This window comes from Varroa destructor, unplaced genomic scaffold, assembly GCF_002443255.2.
Source record: "Varroa destructor unplaced genomic scaffold, Vdes_3.0 BEIS01000003.1, whole genome shotgun sequence".
NCBI classification, from domain to species: domain Eukaryota; kingdom Metazoa; phylum Arthropoda; class Arachnida; order Mesostigmata; family Varroidae; genus Varroa; species Varroa destructor.
In genome coordinates this window covers 52,336,626-52,349,985 of record NW_019211456.1, presented here as the reverse complement: position 1 = coordinate 52,349,985, position 13,360 = coordinate 52,336,626, and the positions used below count along the sequence as shown (strand labels likewise).

At 40.7% G+C, this 13,360-nt stretch overlaps 1 protein-coding gene across 9 annotated transcripts in view; it reads left to right on the top strand.

Annotated features, from left to right (window-relative positions):
* LOC111248472 (solute carrier family 12 member 8) overlaps nt 1–13,360 on the top strand; it is a 47,015-nt gene that overhangs the window by 5,786 nt on the left and 27,869 nt on the right. For 3 of the 9 annotated variants that reach the window (XM_086982722.1, XM_086982715.1, XM_086982721.1), the window contains exons 3-5: nt 3,359–3,440; nt 3,679–3,757; nt 4,292–4,314. The exons of 2 other annotated variants lie outside the window; for them this stretch is intronic. The gene's annotated coding sequence lies outside the window, so the exon portion shown is untranslated. Of the gene's footprint in view, nt 1–165; nt 1,365–3,358; nt 3,441–3,678; nt 3,758–4,291; nt 4,315–13,360 lie in introns of those variants that run through there. 4 more of the 9 variants (XM_086982720.1, XM_086982716.1, XM_086982719.1 and 1 more) reach the window with 4 other exon arrangements.

The window sequence follows — 13,360 nt, the reverse complement described above, 5'->3', positions numbered from 1 at the left end:
ATAAGAGCAATGGTGCTTTGTGTAGCAACAAGCATCTCATATTGGAGATCAATTTATTAGACATATTTTGATAAATATTATAAGCTCTGATATTATAAGTTGTCCCCCCTATAGTGTCATTATGCATACTCTATCTAAATTAATTAAACAGTAAAATCAATAACGACAAGCACCAGACTGTGTATTTCGCTTCCGCTATTCGGTTTCTATCGCTATTTAGTTTTAGGGTCATATCGCTTTAGCTGTCACTTATTGCAGTTCTTTTTCTAGGCTATAACTAGTGAATGAATGTGATTCAACAAAAAAATCAGAGGATGTCGCTCTGTTCCAGCAGAGTCGACTTTTAAACTAGAGTTAGGGATTCATGAGGCCAGTCCACTTTTTACTTTCGTGCCTTTTCCTAATATTACACAATTGGCAAGTGGTAAAACAGCGAATTTCTGTGACCCTATGTTACATTTGCAATCCCACCAGATACCAAAGATACTATAAATCGCTTTCTTTTAAATGACAAGACAGTTATTTTGGGGCGATGTATTCCATGGAAATGGTAATGCTCTAGTATCTGGTCCTATCATTCCGTTCAGCTGTGCCTCCATATGGCGTGCAGCCCTTACCACCACAGGGTCCCCTTTGCCCCTGTTCTGTGTCCAACCCATATCACCATACCAATCTCTAGGTTTTGCGCCAGCCTTCGGGCGTACTCGCCAGGGGGCGCCCTCCATCACTGTATACTCCAGCGAAAACGATACTGCATCAGTACGGCCTGCCTGCGGGCCCGCTGTTGTTTCTGCCACTGGCTGTGGCTGTTGAAAGGAACGAATAACACTGGCCACCTTGTCTATCAGAAAACCTCGCTCGGAACAGCGGGTAGCAGGGTGTGCAGAGCGATACCAAAGCCGTGCGTAGTAGTGCCTCGTAGGCCATCTACGAGAGCCCTACCTACTTTTTCTCCCTTTATTCCTTGCCAGGTTCTTGTTCTGCATCACTCATCAGTGTGTGTGTGTGTGTGTGTGTGTATGTATGTATACGTGCCGTTTGTATCCTTCCGTCCAAATCCGAAACGTTTGGCGAAAGGTACTATACACAGCAGCTGCCGCTGTCATACGGCACCTACTCGTCGGCAAACGTTTTCGGCAAACGACTAATGCTTCAAGAAGCTCAAGAAGCGGGCTGCCGGCTATTGACAGCAGCTTGCGAGGAAGCTCGTAGTAGTCGTTACGGCACGGTAGAACTAACGGTGTGCCGTTTACGTTCGAGTGTATCGTGGCGACAAGGCTTGAAGGCAGGAAAGTAGGATCAGGGACGTCCGCAGCCGAAGTGGTATTAACCGGCCAGCTGTTGAGCTAGTGGAGCGACTCATGGTGAGTGTTGACCTAAGCGGTCTACCCATCGGGGGTACGGGGCGTGGGCAAGATTAATGCCTACGGTGCTGACCAAGTTGCTTGCGATATTTGATAGTTGAACTTCGTCACGCCGAACAAATATCTACGGTTTTACTGTAAGTTTTTGTTACCTGACCACTCACTTCTTTGCAAATCAGCAGCGAATATCTAGGGAAGGTAGCGGGAGACGCTAGATTGAATCCATATGGCGCCACAGGTTGCAGGCTTTTGGAGCTTTAGTGAAGTGGCACTCACTCTGGTACCAAGTTGATGTATAGCAGAGCTGATTGTTATCACTTATTAACAATGAATCGGAGGCTTTGCCTTCGGATTAAACGTAAGACGGAAAGGTATAAAGGTAAAGGTTGCCAGAAATGTGGCATTTTTCGACGCGACGGAAACTGAACCAGCCGGTTCTAACTCAGCATCGTCTACGCACGTTCGTTCGTTCATTCATTCATTCATTAATTTAGACATCCGTCGTGATGTTATCTACTAACAGGCGGGCATCGCTGGGGGGCATCGCTGTTGCTGTTAAATACGCTACTCTAGACATAAGCACATATATGAATATTGAAAGAAATGCATGCAGGTAAAAGCTGCTGTTAAACTAGCAGCTAGAGGCTGATTTTAGAAGTACCCAAAGTTGAAAAAATGAATGGAGGTTTTAATAATATGCGGAAATGTCACATATAGGTATGCATTAAGTGAGAGCGCATACGGTGCAGCTGGCTTATGCGCACAAACATGTGGAGCTGGCTGACTGACTGACTGACTGACTGACTGACTGAAAGTTTGAGGGGTTAACGCATACTTGATACAAGGTAATTTGCAACCGCTTCGCGCTCTAAAAGTGGCAAAATTCTTAATAAATGCATTAAAATAAAAAATCTTTTTGAAATTACTGGTTCGACCACCGATTAAAAGGGCAAATCGTGCTTTAGAAAGGCTTATAGAGGATTTGAAAGAAACATACTACTACATCATTCCGGAAACCTATTTACAGAAGCTTGCATCGTTTTTTCAATGGAACTTTTTCCGTTAATCTGAATGGCATGACAATACTTGCGGGGTCTAAATTTTAAATGAAATTTGACCAGGCAGTCTATCTGAGAGATATTCTCGTAGATGTCTACACTGCGTCGTTATCTGCATGCTAGTTTTAATATGTATGTCTAAGTAGCAGCCAATTTCTTAGTGTGTATGTTTGTATATTTCAACCCTTAAAATTGTATGGGTTGTTTAATCGGATTAATTTAGTGTAACCGATCTGGAAGATATCTAAACGACGATCTAAGTTTTTACACGCTTCAATACTTTTATATGCCCCAAGGCTATCTTACACTTATGTAAAACTTCATCTCGCAAAGACTTCAATCCTATTTACCATCATTAGATCAAGCATGGCTTGCATAGACGTGTATAGTCATTCCTTGCATAGCTGTAATGCCTATACATGTCCATGCACACCCTTCATCTTGAGAATGCTACAGTATAGTCTAAGTAGATTGTAACACGTCACCTTATCTGCACATACAAATCTGAGCTAGTCTCTCTTTTGCTTGTTACTAAATAAGGCTTTTCCTAGGTTTATCAGTTGCAAATACGTGACAACTTCGTAGCCGAACGGAAGAGATATCAATATGAATGCCATTTTTTTTCCTCTATATAAATGACGATCCTCTCGTTTCTAGTAGAGCGTAGTAGAACGCGAAGCCTCTATGAATGAGCCTAAGATACCTCGCGTCGGGAAGGAATCACATATAGGGAATCGGTGCAGGCTCGTGTGAGATCCAGTACTCTCTAGTATTACTTGATACTAAGATTTAATCGCATTGAGAGTGAAAAGTTCGTGTTTAAGCTTACTGAGGGCAACGTGTGCCTGAAATATTGCTACATTTGCATGGCGTTGTAGGTAGATATATATAGACAGGTATTATGCCAATACACTAACGTCAAAGTGCTGGTTTCAGTGATATAGCAAATCTGACATGGCGGGCGCTCGATATATGACTATAGGGCGATAACTGCGAGAAATTTCCGATATTACTACAGGTAACGCAGTATTTAGATCGGCTCGCAAAATTCAGAGAGTATAACGCTTCTAGCCAGCAGATATATTGGCAAGCTATAAAGTTTGAACAAAACCTAAAAAAAAATTGTTTGGCCGTATCATACATTTAGGACTTAGTACTGTTAGCAGATCTGCGTCGATAGCTAGAAAGAATTCTATGCTATTGAAATCCTGCTTAGAAATTTAAAGTACTGCGATTGCCGGGTCCTATTTTTGTAGGGACATGGACATCGACGGCTACGATTGCACAGTACAGGCTCCGTTATTCGCATAAAGTTACAATTACAAGAAGTAATGGGTAAGTTGGGACGTGTGTGTTACCGTACTCTGTAATGAGAACTTTTTCTTACTCACTGTATGCCCTTACAAAAACTGCAAAAGGACAGCATACATTTTTTTCTTTTAATGTTTAAGGCTGTTGACCACTTGTGCGAAAACGCGAATCATTCGGTTCCATAACGACGTTAAAAAGATAATAAGTTAGCTTTATATAAAATAATCGGCTGTGAGGATTAAGCTCACCTGTTCTTTTCTGAAGGGAACTTCAAAAGGACCAAGTTTAGAGCGTGAATCACGCTCTAAACTGAAAGCAGCGCCTTTCCCTTCTACAGACGTCCCCCTGATCATCAAACGATTAGAGCAACTCAAGCTTTTCTTTTTTTTTTTTTTAATATGTTAGAGAGAACTGACTTAAATCTGCCTAAGTGGTACCTGCCTTCATGTCATATAATAGGACTATAGTTAATGCACGCATACCAATGATAGGTGTTGATCCGTAAATGAAGTCGAAATTAGATTCGTTATTGAAGTGTTCCTTTCTTTTGCCTTGCAGATTCAGTACTATCTTATCTCAAGGTAAATACACTTTAGTGCAGGCCGACCATATGCTTTGTACTTTAACTTTCCGCTACCCGTATGAAAGTTACAGCGTTAGGAAGAACAATATTGTATAAATTATGCTTCGATGAGTGTCAACTAAACGTCTGTTAGATAAGAGCAAAAGCCACTCTTTGTGGAAGACGCCACTGTGAAGAATGGTTTTTTGAAGTTTACTGGTCTCTAGAACTGTATCTTTGATTTATTTAAAGCGCAACGGGACCCATAGACAGAATTCAATGTACCAATTCAACTTTAATTCATTCGTCCAGATGTGTAGGTGTTTAATTACTAGGTAGTTGTGTTAGTGTAGCGGTGTGACCAAGACCAACTTTAGTAAGCGGAGAAATAAATAGAACCCTGTGTTTATTCTAAAATTTGTACAGTTTGGAAAAAAAATCGATTTGGGTATCTCATTAGATGGAGTTTCGAACAATTAATAGCGGCAAAGCGCGTATATGAAAACAGAAAATGAGGTTTTGACGCTACCAGGAGCCGTATCGACTATCTCGTTTTCAATAGCAAAAGAAAAAAATTGATGTATACCTTCAAATACTATCAAAGGTTCAGAGTGTTTGAGATTCACACGGATCAAAATTGTAGCAAACATCACGCTTTTCGATTCTCTTCTTTGACCAAAGCTTTGAATTCAATCGAACATTTGTTGAAGTAAAATGGTCATTTCATTTTTCTACTATAGTGTCGCCAGTCCCAAAGCGACATTTCTACTCTACGAGAGCTCAAAGTAAGTTACATTGTATAAAAATCATTACGTTGAGTTATATTGTATGATCACTTTATCGAAACCAGATGCTTAACTTAACAAAGGGGTTCAAACATCAGAGGAACTGTGGGGCCTCCGGTACGGTTGAGCTTTGTGTGATCGCGTACACGTGCAAGTTGAAGTAAGTTATTGTACATTCGCCCTTGATGACGTATCATATAAAATTGTTGTTTAACAACTTTATTGACATAGTACGTTGTTTGGACTAAATAATATTGCCGACATACACATTTCAGATAGTCACGATCAAAGGCCGAAATCTACCGTGGATAACACCAGAACCATGCAGAACTATCGTAAATATACTGACGTCAGTTAAGCTGATTCTGACATTGCTACTGTTCGTCCTTTGATCTCTCGAAAAATTGCGAGTCGTAAATGTGCACCGGTATCGCAGTCTACGCAGCGAAACCTCTTCTGCGGACCTGATTTGCCCAAGTTGGCACTAAATTGTTATTAAAGCTCCTACAGCCATAATTACAGCCTTTTCTAGAAGAAAAAAAAAAAAGAAAAAAGATTCCCTTAACTGTGTGAAATAATGATCCCATCTCTAGCTCATACAACCCCATTTTGTCAGGCGGAATGGGTCAGCGATAGCGATATCTTCAATTGATGTTCACTCATCCCGTTTCGGCCGTATAATAAAAGAGTCTTTGAGATTACATTCAGATTTTCAAAATACGCCGCGTTACGAAACATCCGCAATGCATTGTGTTGGCCTGATTTATAACTCACACTAACTCCGTGGATGGTGTTCTAACATTGACCAAAAAATACCGTAGTTATAAACTAGTCTAATTTCTCCAGAGATGGTGATCAAGACATTTTAGCTTCCTTTTTGCTAGACGTTTTCGAAGTGTAGCTGTTAAAGAAGACGCGTATAAATTCTTCTTTTGACAGATGACGAATTATAATGGTTTATGGTATCCGCTGGCGGATTACGATATGGAAGAGGGTAAATGTCTGGTGAAGCTATCAAGATCCACTGGAGGTGAAACAACATTTCCGTTGTAGGAAATTTGAAGCGTTCGTTGAAAACCTCGATGACTCGGCGCGTAATGTTTCACCAACCGAAAGCATACGCCGGTTGACCTTGATTGATCCTAGCCCGAGCTTTTATTGCTACGTACACGATGATGGTACGCATCAGGACTATAAGTTACAACGGAACTGTTACGCTTGACTTGTTGAGGGGATAGAGTAAAAACCGTGAAAGCGTATTGGTAATACCTACTTTGTTGTTTTCTTATTATTGCTTTTTTTTTTTTTTCGGAAAAATGTTGTACTTGCTGGTGTCCTCAACAATGGATGGTGTAACGAACGAAAATAATATCATTGACATAGTCTGTATTCAGTCAGATAAGCTTGTACTGTTACATTCAGTATTCGGCGGAACTTGTTTAAATATACGTTCATAGATTATGGAGTGATTGTACTATAAAAGTTGACATATGGTTCATTTGATCATTGATCGATCATCATTGGTACACGCGGAGGTCGGACTTCGTTAATGTTATTACGTTATTTTCTATATACAGTATTGTATAGTATTTAATACGATGGACATTAAAAGTATTTCATGTGTGTTCGTATGTGTAGAAAGCCTTGCATTTAGGCCCATTCGTATTTGGCCTGGATTCAGATAAGTGCTTAATGGATTCCTATCGAAACGTCTTATCTATCGAACGGTGTTAAGTGACTGAAATGTGTGATTTGTGTTATTGAGATTCAATAGTTGAATTGATGTTTTCTAGTGATCGTCAATTGGCTGTCTAAAGAAACAGGTATATGACTGTATGAGCTCTTGAACAAAGAATGTGTCTTATGGTCGACAACTTAAGTCTGATATCTTGTCAGTTTTAGGGTAGAAAGTGTTACGCTTTCACGACTCAAACTAGCCTTCGGTTTTTAAGTCGTAAGCTTAAAAGACCGAAAGCCTTCAAACAAAACACTTTAGCAAATATATGGAAAATGATACGTATCTGGTATTTGCCGTACGCACGTGTTAAGCAGTTGTTTTTGTTTTCGCCTTGCGTTTGTCTTTCCTTCCACCGTTTTTTTTTTTTTTTTTTTTTTATTAACGCGCACCATTGCCACTTCTAGCAGAAAACTGTCTCCTATATGTAGCCACATGCTGTTCGGAAGCTTTAGAAAACTCACACAGAAATGTCTGTGTGTGTTCGTCAATTATCCTTTAACTCCAGGACTTCCAACGTAAACGCATAAACGAAACGCAGCAATTTACTATTAAGGGTAAACGTTCTTATTTTGGTAACGAAAGCCATAAGAATTTTGTTTCCCAAAATGGTAAAATCCAATCAAAATGATAGTTTACGATACCGGTACTGTCAAATTTCTATGACATCGCTGCTAAGGCCAGACACACTGTGGCGATAAGAAGTTCAGCTGGGCTGAACATATGACGGTATGCAGTTGGCTGAAATAGCATACAGCCCAGGTGTATTGGTTGACCGAACTGGTATAAATAGCATTATTTTTTTGGACAGTATAGAGGAATTTTTGAGGGCTGAAATGACGTGATTTAGATGACCGTTATGGGGTTTTCTCTCTTTCAAAATGAAGCGCACCATTTCCACAGACTACTATGATATGCAGAAAGGTTCTCAGAAACATAAAAAGGAGAAATCCAGGTCGCACAAATTATTGGTAACATACATTGGTCAGGTTCCCTTTTTTTTGACTGCTGGTGATCTGTAGAGAGAGTTTTTCACATTGAATCAAAAAATGGCAGTCAATAATCCTTCGGTAGGGTCCACACAATAGGAGGACTTCCGCCGCATAAAGTGACCGTCCCTACTTCTAATTCTCGCAGCAGGCGAATTACACTCTCGTCTGCAGCTGAAACAGTAGCCAAACCGTTAAATGAACTGAAAATTAACCCAGTTTCGGATAATTACTCTATATATATATATATTTCGAAGATGCTTATCGTTTGTGGGTCGCGCGTCCAGCAATAATTTTTTTCTGGTATTCACCGGGCATCTTGTTCTTCTTTGTTCTAGCAAAATATTCTTTTTTGTTAGTCGTAGAATTGTAGTACATGAAATTTTCAGAACTTGCAGTTTGCGTCATATTCATACTTTATGGCCTTCACAATTAGAGAACGGTTTCAGGTGCGAGTCTACAAACTTGAACTTTATTTTCGTTGCTATGAGAAATGACGAATCGGCACATTGAGGTGGATTAAGTATTATGAACTCACTTAAGGTAACCAAGCCAATTAGTTTTCTTTATAGGGGAAGCACCCGGCCAAACTCAGACAAAAACTATACAGGCGCGTTCTAAACTTAGCATTTTAGAGGGTACCCTTTTCTGTTAAAACAATGTTCGGTTCCATGCTAGTGGCGCCATTAATTAGCTATAATATGCACTCACTTAACATAAAAACCTCAGGGCAGCCACCGTGCTGCCTTGACTTCTCATCCTACCTTGAAAAAAAAGCATTGTTTCGAGGTCTAAGCTGGTTCTCACCGATCACGGTTTTCTGAAGTTGCATCTACGGTTGTAGAGGACGCGGTATGAGACGATGCGCAACCATGACCTTTACTCCGTGATCTGTTTTTCACGAACGCTAGAATTCTTACCGTTGTTACTTGTACAATGCAAATGTTGCGTACACTAAGTGACTGTATTTTTAATGTATTTGGAAGGGAGGCGCTAGGTTTCTTTGGAGAAAAAAATGTATCTTTACTTGCACCTCCTGTTTCAGTTTTTTCTCCATTCAGGACAGCATATTTATACATTTCGCCGAGTTAATAAAAAAAAAAATGACCTATTTAGCCTACATATCTTTGACGCGCTAATGCTTGCGCATAATTCTGTACGCGAACCTACATGCCCCGAACTTCATGCGATACGAATGTACTAAAGAATAACCAACTACTACGACGACGAAGCTCTGCGCACTCGAAGAGTGGCCCAGTGATGACAAGAACACGAGGTACAATACGACTAAATAGAACGAACCCTGTCGTAGGGTTTCTCATTATTGTTGATGCCTTTTTTGTATCTGTTGATCATTTAGCGGGTAAATAAGCTGACGCATACGTACGGCCTGCTTGTTACGGTAGCCATCTTGTAACGGAGGCGCACCAATGATGTACAAAGATGGGCTACGTAATTTTTTTTATCGACACGCACGCCGCTTTTGAAATTAAATGAGTTTTTTTCATCGACACTAAAAAACTTATAGCACCGATACCCTCGCAACGAGCAATCTGGAATATATTGCAAATAATGAGTATACTGATGTTCTTTGATCGTCTTCAAACGTCACTCCGAGGTAGTGCCTTTTCTTTAACATGGAAAGATCATGGTGAGCATTTTTACTCGTGATAAGAGTTCGATTTAGAATAAACTTTTATTGAATAAATAACTTTATATAATAAACAAATCCAATTTACATCATACGATTGGAGAAGCTTAGGTCAGTGAGTCAGCTGAAGCTTAAATGATCGAAATCAGTATAAAATCACGATTGCAACCAACACTAAACTTCAATCAAAATTTTACTTGAATTCAAAAGGTTCCATAATTTAAATTAAGCGTTCAGCCATTTGTACGCCGTTGCTCGTGTTTTAGAATTAACTAGAATAGTATATTCTTTAGCAGCAATTCTCACAGTAATTTTTGCTTGATAGTTTAGTTTTTTTATGTTTCGAGTTTTACGTCTCCGTACAACGTTTTACGTGCCGTTAACCACTCTATAAAACGGCTAGCTCCCAGCACGAAATGAAGCGTGTCTATTCCCGAATTCGAATTTTGCCGCAACGTGTCTCTAAGATCAGCTGGCAAGTGCTAAACTATCAAGGGGACTTTTGCATTATATCCAATAACTCACGATCAGGCCCTATATTGAGAAATGCGTATCATTTAATTTACGACAGTTAAGAGTATTTATTTTTAGATTTTAGGTAACGGTCAGTATAGCCTAGACGAATTAGCGACAATCTCTGTTAGAATATCGCTAAAATTTTACGTATTGTTATATGTTAATTTAGAATGCGTCTGTGCCTCTACAAACTAAAGCAAATTTGCATTGACCAGTAAATATATTTAATATAATTTATGCGAGCAGTTGGCGTTGTTCGCAAACATAAAACAGGACATGTACGAAACAATTTTTTTTCGCAGCTACGGTAAGGAAAACAGCTTTGGAAAACTTCTCCACGATTCAGATTTATTAATATACGTATAGGTTTTCCTCTAGTGTTACATACTACATTAACGTTGTGGTTAAGTACTACTGTTTCACGGTGACTACTACCGCTATAGAGACAACAAAAAGTACTTATGTCGAAATGTGAATGTCACGCCGGCACCAATACGTAACCCCTCGAACCACTGCAACCGCTCGCGAAGCTTGCAGCAATGCTCGTCTTTGAAAAGATACGAAATCTTACGCAGTGAGGCTGTGAGGGGGCTACAATTCTGACACTCCTGTTCCTCATGCTGGCAGAGACTCGAGCGAGTATCTATTATGCGCACTGCTTTGCACTGAAGAGCACCAGACCAGGCCACGCCAATGGAGCCATCTGTGTTTTCCACAATAATACGATTGACGGCCCTAAGCTGTGACAAGTAGCTGATAACGCCATTGCATTACGTGGTTAACGATTAAGTCTCGTAGTGGCCTATGTTCGGCCAGCTGATTCGATACGTACTAGTGGAGGAACTCGTCAGTGGCCTGCAAATGCTGCTCTCCGACTTGGTTACTGCGAATGACTTTAACACCCACCTCGGCCAGCCAAGACACGCTCACGCGTAGCTGGCAATCAATCTCCTACCAACACCGATTTTCCTAGGGCATTTATGAATTTTCGTCATTGATATATTTGCAACAAACATAACTAAGTATACCATATACTCAGTTGAAACTTTACCATGAAGTTTTAGCACAAAAACTATACACTGTTAGAGGGCGCAACCGTTTGTGTCCAAATGTCCAAATGGCACCTGCGCGGACTGCAAAACTGTTCATCGTGATGCCTAAGTGTACACAAGCTCCTAGAATGCCCTTGTGAAGTTCTTCTCTACCGAACGAAGTGAATATTGTAACTGTATGCTCAACATCTAGTTGAAATCCTTTACTTTGCAGAGCAGTCCCTCTGTCTCTTCCGGAATGTAACGTGTTACCCTTCAACAAGACCTTACAATGCGAGAGCTCATGTATAACACTGAGAAGGTACGCAACAAGAAATCACTGCTCTAGACAGAGTCTGCAACGAGCAGCGTCAGCATAACGGGCATTAGCGACGAAAAGCGTCTGTTATAAGCTGCTCTTCGCCTTTGTGACTAGGAAACTGAGCAGCTATTTAGAAGGCGTTTACGCCATATCAATAAAGCAACATGGGTTCCACAGAAACATTGTCCAGGATTCTAATGGACGACGTCAAGTGAACACCGGTCACGCCACGCTATCCACAGTAAGCGGTGCTCGTCAGTCGCAAAACAGCCTTCGATTCAGGGGCCAGATGTAAGATTATGCCCACGCTGGCCAGAGTGGGTGTTCTTATAAATGTACTCAACTTTGTCACTGCGATTCTACAAGCGAACAGAATAGTCGACATCGACGACGGAGTAGCCGAGCTCCCGCCTTTCACACAAACAATTAACCTGGCTCAGACGGACAACCTAAGCCTTTAGTTAGCCTTCATCTTGTTAGAAAACCCCCTTGAGGTAACAAGAGGGCTGAAAAAGTCATCGTATATCCAACGTATATATAGCAATATACAGGCCGGACAGGATCCAAATGCAGTAAGCTCTAGCCTAATTTCGGCGGTATCACCGGATTTGGGACTGGCTATAAACCTGATCAATGCGAGAGGGATAAAGTCTAGAAGGGAAGGGACAACAGCGGCTACTAACATCTTGTATTTCGCCAGGACGCCTCTTGCTTATATTAATCGTTTTCGTGCTTCGGACTGCTTCTCTCCGCGAACGGCAAAAGTTCCAACGCATACGTTATCGAAGGATGCAGGAAGGCAGTGTCGGCCGCATGGGCGGTTAAATTGTCCATCGTTTGTTCTTCAAAACCGCCCTCAGTTTGGCTGACCCCAGGGTAACTACAATCGCAACGTATGCGATACGCGTTACTTGGGAAGATTTTACAGTGAAAGACCTCGAACAATAAAATCGTGTCGAAGCTTTTTTCTCAAAAAGCACCAGGACAACACATAACGATCCGAAATTGCCTCGCATATCCCCAAGCCGCCATTGCACGGAAACCTACGCCGTCGCTCTGAGCTTTCAGATACGAAAGCCCTGAAGATCAACTTTCGAAGCTGGGAGCAAACATTTGCGGAGGTCGATGGATATTTCTTTGCTTTAGGTGCGATAAAGATCAATGAAAAAGCATAAGGTGGCTACAGAGACATATTGTCAGTCGCTTTGTCGCGCATCGATCACGTCAAAGGCCTTCAAAAGAACCAAGCTTTTACATGTTTAAAGACACATGTAGGTGCTCCGATAATAATTCAGTATTTAATTGCAGTAAAACTAATTACGGACATTTGTTTTCTAGATATACTAGAAGCCTAAGCCGATTTCGGTATATTTAGATATATATTTCTATAATTTTTCCTTACGTACTGGGACGTCTCAAAGAGCAAATCATGCGCCAGGTCCCGCAGCTGCATATCATTCTAATTCGATGTATTTTATATTCAGCATCATGTAGACATCGTAGACTGGACTGAAATTACGCACCGCAGCCTGTAGTCAATGCTGCAAATAATCTTGAAAATCAATCTTGATCAAATGCAGCTACTCAAACAAAATTACATAGTTAGATTGTATGTTAATCTAATGGGAAGTCTATCCAAAGCAAAGAAGAGCCAACAACATCCGTTGTTACAAACAATAAATCGTGACAACTGCCGATGCATCTACCAATAGCTTTGCTTTCTCAAGGCGGTGCTAGACCCATCCTGGGTTAGATAATTGGGTTATCTAAATACGAAAATAGGTGCCAAGGTACTAATAGGCAACCATCGATAACTTCAAAACGGTCTTTGTCGCTGGTTTTCAGAGTACCCTAACTTGCTTACCCCGAAATCAGCCAGGATATTCAGTGTTTATGTATTATAACACGTCTTTCGAAGATTGATTGTCAGATAACTAGATATGATTTTTCTGTCAATAGAGTAATTTGAAGCTCGAAATCTCTACTATTGAAGTGCGGACGGTTATCAAAAACGGTAATTAACTCTTCCGATTGGT